Below are 7,500 nucleotides of genomic sequence, written 5' to 3'. Positions count from 1 at the left end.
GGAGGAGGAGGAGGAGAAACTCTCACGTAAGGAGTATACCCAGAGGGTCTTCGGGTATTGTTTTTATTTTGGGACCTCTTTACCTGCTCGCGAGATTTTTTGTTTCTCGAAGCTTCTGTCTCTGACTTGTCTTTCTCTGGCGTCGTTCAGGGATCATTTCGGCCTCATGACCAGGTTTTGTTTTTCAGGACGGCGGTGAGATGTGTAACCCGAAGAAGTTATCTAAATTAAGATGGAATGGGAAAATGAAAAAGTTCAGCTTACCCTCGAATTCAGTTATTGTTCCAAGAAAGCAGAATAAGATTAGGGGTCTGTTGAAAGGATTTGGGACTCCTAATTAAACCTTGCAGACCAGTGGCCGGTACACCCCGTAGTGGGGTAGTGCCGTCAGTGCACCTCATGCTGTGCACTGTAAGTATTGTATAAGATTCTTTGCCACATCCCTTCGGCCCTTAGCTGCAACCCCTTTCATTCCCTTTACTGTACCTCCGTTCATAATCTCTTTCTTCCATCTGACTTTCCAGCCTCTCTTACAATTGATTAATAGTGCAACTGCGAGGTTTTCTTCCTGTTACACCTTTCAGACCTTTTTACTGTCAATTTCCGTTTCAGCGCTGAATGACTACGGAGGTCCCAGCGCTTGGCCTTTGGCCTAAATTTTATATATATTCTCTGTTCAGTGGCCGGTACAACATTGATGAATGGAACAGGCGAAGCCATCTTAAGTGTTAACAAAGAGCATCAAAGTTGACGAGGTGAGTGTCTGGTCGTTTTCTAGTTTTCTGTAAAAGAAAACTGTTGTGACGGTTTTGTCTGTCCGTCAGCACTTTTCTGTCTGCATTTTTTCTGTCCGCACTTTTCTGTCCGCCCTCACATCTTAAAAACTACTGAGGCTAGAGGGCTGCAAATTGGTGTGTTGACCATCCACCCTCCAATCTTCACACACCAAATTGCAGACTTCTGGCCTCAATAGTTTTATTTAATTTAGGTTAAATTTAGCCATAATCGTACTTCTGGCACCGCATAGGTACCAGCAACACAGGCCACCAACCGGACCGTGGCTGACATTCATGGGCCGTGGCTGAGGCCACCACCGGACCGTGGCTGAGTTCATGGTCCGCGGCGAAGATTTTCATGGGCTGTGGCTGAGGATTTCATGCAGCATTATACGCTGTACAGAAAACTCAACTGCGCCGAAGAAAATTCGGCGCATTTTTTACTTGTTTTGGATACAGTGCAGTCAAGAAGGGAAACCAGGCGCCGTACTTCAAAATGAGAACGATATTCAGAAACAAAGATGAATGAGAGCAATGTAAAGTTGCAGTAGCTGGGATGTGGAACAGAATTTGATTTCCTAATAAAACTCATAATCTGAACTTAACTCGCTTCTTTCAGATTGCGTGTAGCCCTTCTTAAGGGCCCCCATAGACGTTACGATCGCCGGATCCGGTCGTCTGAACCGGAAGTAAACCTCACTGTCTGTGATGTTCTCCTCCGACCAAAAGTGGGCTGAGTCCGTCGGCCTCTGACCGCTGCAACCTCTTTGCCAGGTTCGTGGCTTCCGTTTTTAGTTCAGGTCAACCAGTCTATGGCGTGATCTCAAGATTTACTTCAGTTTCAACCAGACGCTGAAAGGGTAACATGGCACCTACGTCGGCAGACAAGTTCTTGGAGGAGCTTATCGAACGTCGTAGGAAAGTGAAATAAGGCTTACGATACATTCGTTTGAGAATTACAGGAGAAGGATGCAATATGGTTGGAGAAGAGAAATGAATGATCTCACACTTATTTGTTTAATGAATTGAAACTTTACCTTGGTGACTGGTTTAATTATCCGAGAATGGACGAGCAGACCGACATGGCGTTATTATATATGGTCTCCCGTCGCCTAGAAATAAAAAGCATGCTTTGACGAGACAACCAATATCACTGTGCGAGAGGTTGCTGGCCACACTTCGCTTCAGCGCCACCAGTCGTTCTTGGGGCATATAATCCCAGAGACATGTAAAGCAATTATTTTCAAGTTATGCAACACGAGTTTACAAAGTTAAAAAGTAACTATGTTGCATACACAGCATCCTGCATAGTCTATTGGTATATAGTCTAGTATACAGTAGGTCTATGATCCGTTAAAGCAGATTAGGCCCTTCACTTCTGTAGCCAAGTGAGGGTAAAATCTTCAGCTTTTTTGTACAAAAAATTTTCAATTTATACATGGAAAATTGAAATATTGAAAATATTGTCATAAACTTTTATTTTATATACGGAAAATAACAATGTTATTTAAACAATAGTACTAATACATACATACATATGTACACACACATATGTGTGTGGTTGTGTGTGTGTGTGTGTATCAGCACTATTGTTTAAATGACATTGTTATTTTCCGTACAAAAAATCAAAGTTTATGATAATGTTTTCAATAATATTTAAATTTTCCTTGTTTAAATTAAAAATTTTGTGTACAAAAAAGTTGAAGATTCTACTCTTACTTGGCTACAGAAACGTAGGTTTAAGAGACTATTCTGCTTTAACGGATCATAGACCGTCTGTATACTAGATTATATACCATAGACCATGCAAGGCGCTGTGCATACAACATAGTTAGTTTTTTACGTTTGTAAACGCGGGCTGCATAACTTGAATAACTGCTTTGCATGTCTCATGGATTATATGCCCCAAGGAACGACTGGTGGCGCCGAAGCGAAAGGTGGCCAGCAACCTCTCGTACAGAGATATTGGTTGTCTCGTACAGGCGTGCTTCTTATTCCTATAAAAGAGGAGACCATATATAATAATTTCTCCGTAGAGGGTTAGTGCCGTCAGTGTTCCTCATTGGACGGGTCGATATCGTTCTCGGCTAGCACTGTGCTGGGCCCGCGTTCTCCGGCCGGCCAGTGAAGAATTAGAAGAATTTATTTCCGGTGATAGAAATTCATTTCTCGCTATAATATGGTTCGGATTCCGCAATAAGCTCTAGGTCCCATTGCTAGGTAATCAGTTGGTTCTTAGCCACGTAAAATACTGTAAGTCTAATCCTTCGGGCCAGCCCTAGGAGAGCTGTTAATCAGCTCAGTGGTCTGGTTAAACTAAGGTATACTTAACTTAGTGCATCTCACGCGGTGCACTGTAGGCATTACTGAAGGTTCTTTGCAGCTTCCCTTCGGCCCCTAGCTGCAACCCCTTTCATTCCTTTTTACTGTGCCTCCATTCATATTATCTTTCTTCCATCATACTATCAGCTCTCTCCTAACAATTACTTCATAGTGCAACCGCGAGGTTTTTCTCTTGTTACACCTTTCAAACCTACTTACTCTCAGTATCCTCTCCAGCGCTGAATGACCTAATAGGTCCCAGTGCTTGGCCTTTGGCCTAAACTATATATGCCATTTCTATATAATGATTCCATGTTGGTCTGCTTGTCCATTCTCGGATAATTAAACCACTCACCCAGGTAAAGTTTCAATTCATTAAATAAACAAGCGTGAGATCATTCATTGCTCTTCTTCAACCAGTTTAATCCAGGTTCTCCTTTTTCGCTGGGGTTTTCCAATTTCTGCTGCAAGAGCGCAGCCTATAGCGTCATCACTGGGCGGAGCTGACACGTCTTCACCCTACCAGGTTTTGGCAAACTGAAGTGAATCCGAACGTCTATGGGCAACGCGGATACCGGAGTTAGAACGGAACCTGATCCGCCGGTCGTAACGTCTTGCCCTTAATTATATCTCTTGCCTCGTTTATGGAACTTTTGAGAATCCTTTGTTCCCACTCTTGATGCCTCTAAGGAATTTGGCGGTTTACCATAAAGTTCTTTTAGTAAGGCTTCCCTCTTGTAGCAACGCCTTTTAGTTCTTCGTTGGAGGGGTGGATAGAGTTGTCGTCCAGCACGCTGTTGGCCCAGCGTTCGACTCGTTCGACTCTTCTACCGGCTAATGAAGAATTAGGGGAATTTATTCTTCTGGTGATAGATATTCATTTCTCGTCATAATGTGGTTCGGATTCCACAATAAGCTGTAGGTCCCATTGCTAGGTAACCAGTTGGTTCTCAGCGACGTAAAATAAGTCTAATCCTTCGGGCCAGCCCTAGGAGAGCTGTTAATCAGCTCAGTGGTTTGGTTAAACTAAGATATACTTAACTTAAGCAACGCCTTTTATTTTCGTATAGTTTATATCTGACTGCTTTATAACTGTCATTTATGGCTCACCATCTGATCGCTTTATATTCTCTGGTGGTAATGGGTTTCTGTTTTCCAACGTAATCTGCTGCTTCTCTTTATCAGTTATCTTTTCCAGTCTACCTCTTGCCTTGTTCATGATTTTACTGATTAATCAGCCCTCATTTCTTCGATATTTCCATTCCTTCCCTCTCGTTCTGACTCGGTCTTGAATTTCCTTTTCTTTATCTGTTAACTCGGATTCCCTGATCTTGCCTGGATGAGCATCTCGTTAAATCGGCGAAATTTCTGCGCATCTCTCTGTCTCTCTCATCCAATTTTTCGTTTATTTTTATTGAAAACTTTATTGAACTTCTCACTTTTATCAGCATTTTTGGTGTTCTAGTTATTTAAAATGTTTTCCGGTACAGATTACATAGTTTAAAAATGCCGAATATGTTGTCCACACCCATACCTACACCTACACCCTTTCACAAAAAAAAAAAAAAAATTTTTTATCGAAATTATTTTGGATTTTTCGTCCCTGTTTGGAATAATATCCCTCATATTTTGGGCTGTTTTGCATACCACGATTAATCAAAACAAGTCCCTCACCAATAATTTTTTTAATTACTTTTGGACATTTTGTTCAAGCTGCACTAGGTCACTTAAATGAGTCATTTACAGGCATTTCAAAGGATTATTAACAGATCAGGGCTGTGATTCTCTCTCATGATCCTCAAATAAATTATTCCAGTTACTCTCATGAGTCATCCCAGTATCACTGAGATGAATGTGTCATAGGATCATTCTAAGGAGTTATTCCTTGGTTACTTTATGAAGGCATTTTTAGATTTTCACAAATCTCACATTCTTGGATAACGTAATATTGAATGTTTTTCCACTCTTGGGTCACGCCTTCCCAGCTTTTCCCAGCTGTTTTTGCCAACTGTCCAAAGGTCATTCATTATTTATCTATTCTTGGCCTAAATATTTTTCATTTCAGTTCTTAGCTAACCCACTCCCTTATTTATCTATTCTTGGATCACCCATTCATAAATATTTGCAACCCGGGGTCACCCATTTCCAGATTTTTCTATTCTTAGCTAACTCACTTCCTTATTTATCTATTCTTGGATCACCTGTTCATAAAGGTCACCCATTTCCAGATTTTCCATTTTGCAAAATCTATTCTTGGATCACCCATTCATAAATATTTGCAATCCGGGTCACCCATTTCCAGATTTTTCCATTCTTAGCTAACTCACTTCCCTTATTTATCTATTCTTGGATCACCCATTCATAAATATTTGCAATCCGGGGTCACCCATTTCCAGATTTTTCCATTCTTGGATCACTCACCCCCAGATTTCTCTATTCTTGGATCATCCATTCATAAATATTTGAAATGCAGATTTTTCCATCTAACTCACCCATTTCTATTCACCCATTCATAAATTTTCCATTCTTGGATTCACTAACTTCCTTATTTATCTATTCTTGGCTCACCCATTCATAAAGATTTTCCGAGTCACCCATTCAGATTTTTTGGATCACCCATTTATAAATATAAATTTGCAATCAGGGGTCACCCATTTTCAGTCTTAGCTAACTCATCTCCTTATTTATCTATTTTTCCATTCGTAAATATTTGCTAACTCATTTCCAGATTTTCCATTCTTATCTAACACACTTTATTTATCCATTCTTGGCTCACCCATTCATAAATATTTGCAATCCGGGTCACCCATTTCCAGATTGTTCACCTGTTCGCCCCAGATTTTTCCATTCTTGGATCACCCACTAGGGTTACCCATTTCTAGATTTTTCCATTCTTGACCATTCACCCATTTATTGGAGTTCACCCGTTTCATTTTTCATTCATAAATTTATCCATTCTTGATCACCCATTCATAAATATTTGCAATCCGTGGTCACCTATTTCCAGATTTTTCCATTCTTGGATCACTCACCCCAGATTTAACCATTTTTTTATTCAATGGATCACCCATTTTTCCATTTTGGATCACTCACCCCCAGAAACATTGCCATAAATATTGCCAATTTAGGATCACCCTTTACCTGATATTCCCTTTCTAAAATCAATCATTTTCAGATTTTGTAATTTTAAGGCCACCCAACATCGGATTGTTTCCATTCCAAGATCTCTCACCCACTGAAATTTTCAATTATTGGCTTGGGCATTCCCAAATTTTTCATTCTTGAAACACTCGTCACTGGATTTCATCAGGAAGTTATTTTTATCTCACTCTAATTACTCATTTCCAGACCTCTGCAGAAATCACTCAAAATTTCCAGTAAATTCCCAGGTCACTATACTGATTCATTCCTCGTCATTTGTTTTCAGAAATCGCCAGTGACTGTTCCCAGCACATTCCAGTGAGTGATTCTCCAGTAACTCAACCTAGCAGTAGCAGTGAGTTCTTCTTAATTCATTCAGTTCATTTATTCTTAGATTACTTCGGTTTGCCATCTCCAGATCCTACCAACGTTCCTGTCCAGTTATTTCTAGGTTATTCCAGTGTGTCATTCCTAGGTCGCTCCTTTATATATGTTACAGGGAATGTGTGAAATCAGGGATTTCACGAAATCCCTAGGGAATTTATGAAATGATCAATTCAATGAGGAACATTTGATCCCCGAGGGCTAGCACATGTTTAGTACTAGCCCGTGAGGTCAAATGTGTTTCGCCGTGTTTAGTACTAGCCCCTGGGGGATCAAATGCACTTAGGGACATTTGATCCCCCAGAGGTTAGTATTAAACATGGCGAAATACATTCAACCCCCCAGGGGGTAGTACTAAACACGGCGAATCAGTGTAGATGAATCAATGTTTTGCCGTGTTAAGTACTAGTCCTCGGGGATCAACTGTTCCTAAGTGATTTGCTCATTTTACAGATTCTCTAGGGATTTCATGAAATCCCTGGATTTCACATATTCCCTGTATCATATATATCGTATGTAGTTACTCTAGATTACTTCAGTAAGTCGTAACCTTTTCTCACCATTCACTTACTGCTAAATCATTCATTCTTTCCACGAATTAAGACTTAATCAATAGACATAGTCTAAGTTTCAGTAGTAGCTGAAACATTGCACTTCATTTAGGCTCCCTTGAAGAGAAGGAATTCGGATCGCACGTCAATAAGTAGGACTGGTGTTAAATAGCCAACTGCTGCACCTAGTACAAAACATTTTTTTAAAGCTACATTCATTTATGAATAGGTAATTAGACTGTATTTTTTTTCGCAAGAGTAAACTATTGTAACAAGTATGGCCCCTTTGTAGAACTGTTGATTATCATAATGGCTTATTAACTAAC

At 40.2% G+C, this 7,500-nt stretch overlaps 1 long non-coding RNA gene across 1 annotated transcript in view; it reads left to right on the top strand.

Annotated features, from left to right (window-relative positions):
* Nucleotides 1-7,500, top strand: part of LOC136831474 (uncharacterized) — a 538,556-nt gene that overhangs the window by 383,442 nt on the left and 147,614 nt on the right. Inside the window, exon 3 of the long non-coding RNA XR_010850895.1 lies at nucleotides 6,526-6,594. This is a non-coding gene — a long non-coding RNA (uncharacterized lncRNA). The remainder of the gene's footprint in view (nucleotides 1-6,525; nucleotides 6,595-7,500) is intronic.

The sequence above is a fragment of the Macrobrachium rosenbergii genome, chromosome 48 (assembly GCF_040412425.1).
Source record: "Macrobrachium rosenbergii isolate ZJJX-2024 chromosome 48, ASM4041242v1, whole genome shotgun sequence".
Lineage (NCBI taxonomy): Eukaryota > Metazoa > Arthropoda > Malacostraca > Decapoda > Palaemonidae > Macrobrachium > Macrobrachium rosenbergii.
Note: the sequence above shows the minus strand (reverse complement) of the source record. Positions and strands in the feature narration are given on the sequence as shown.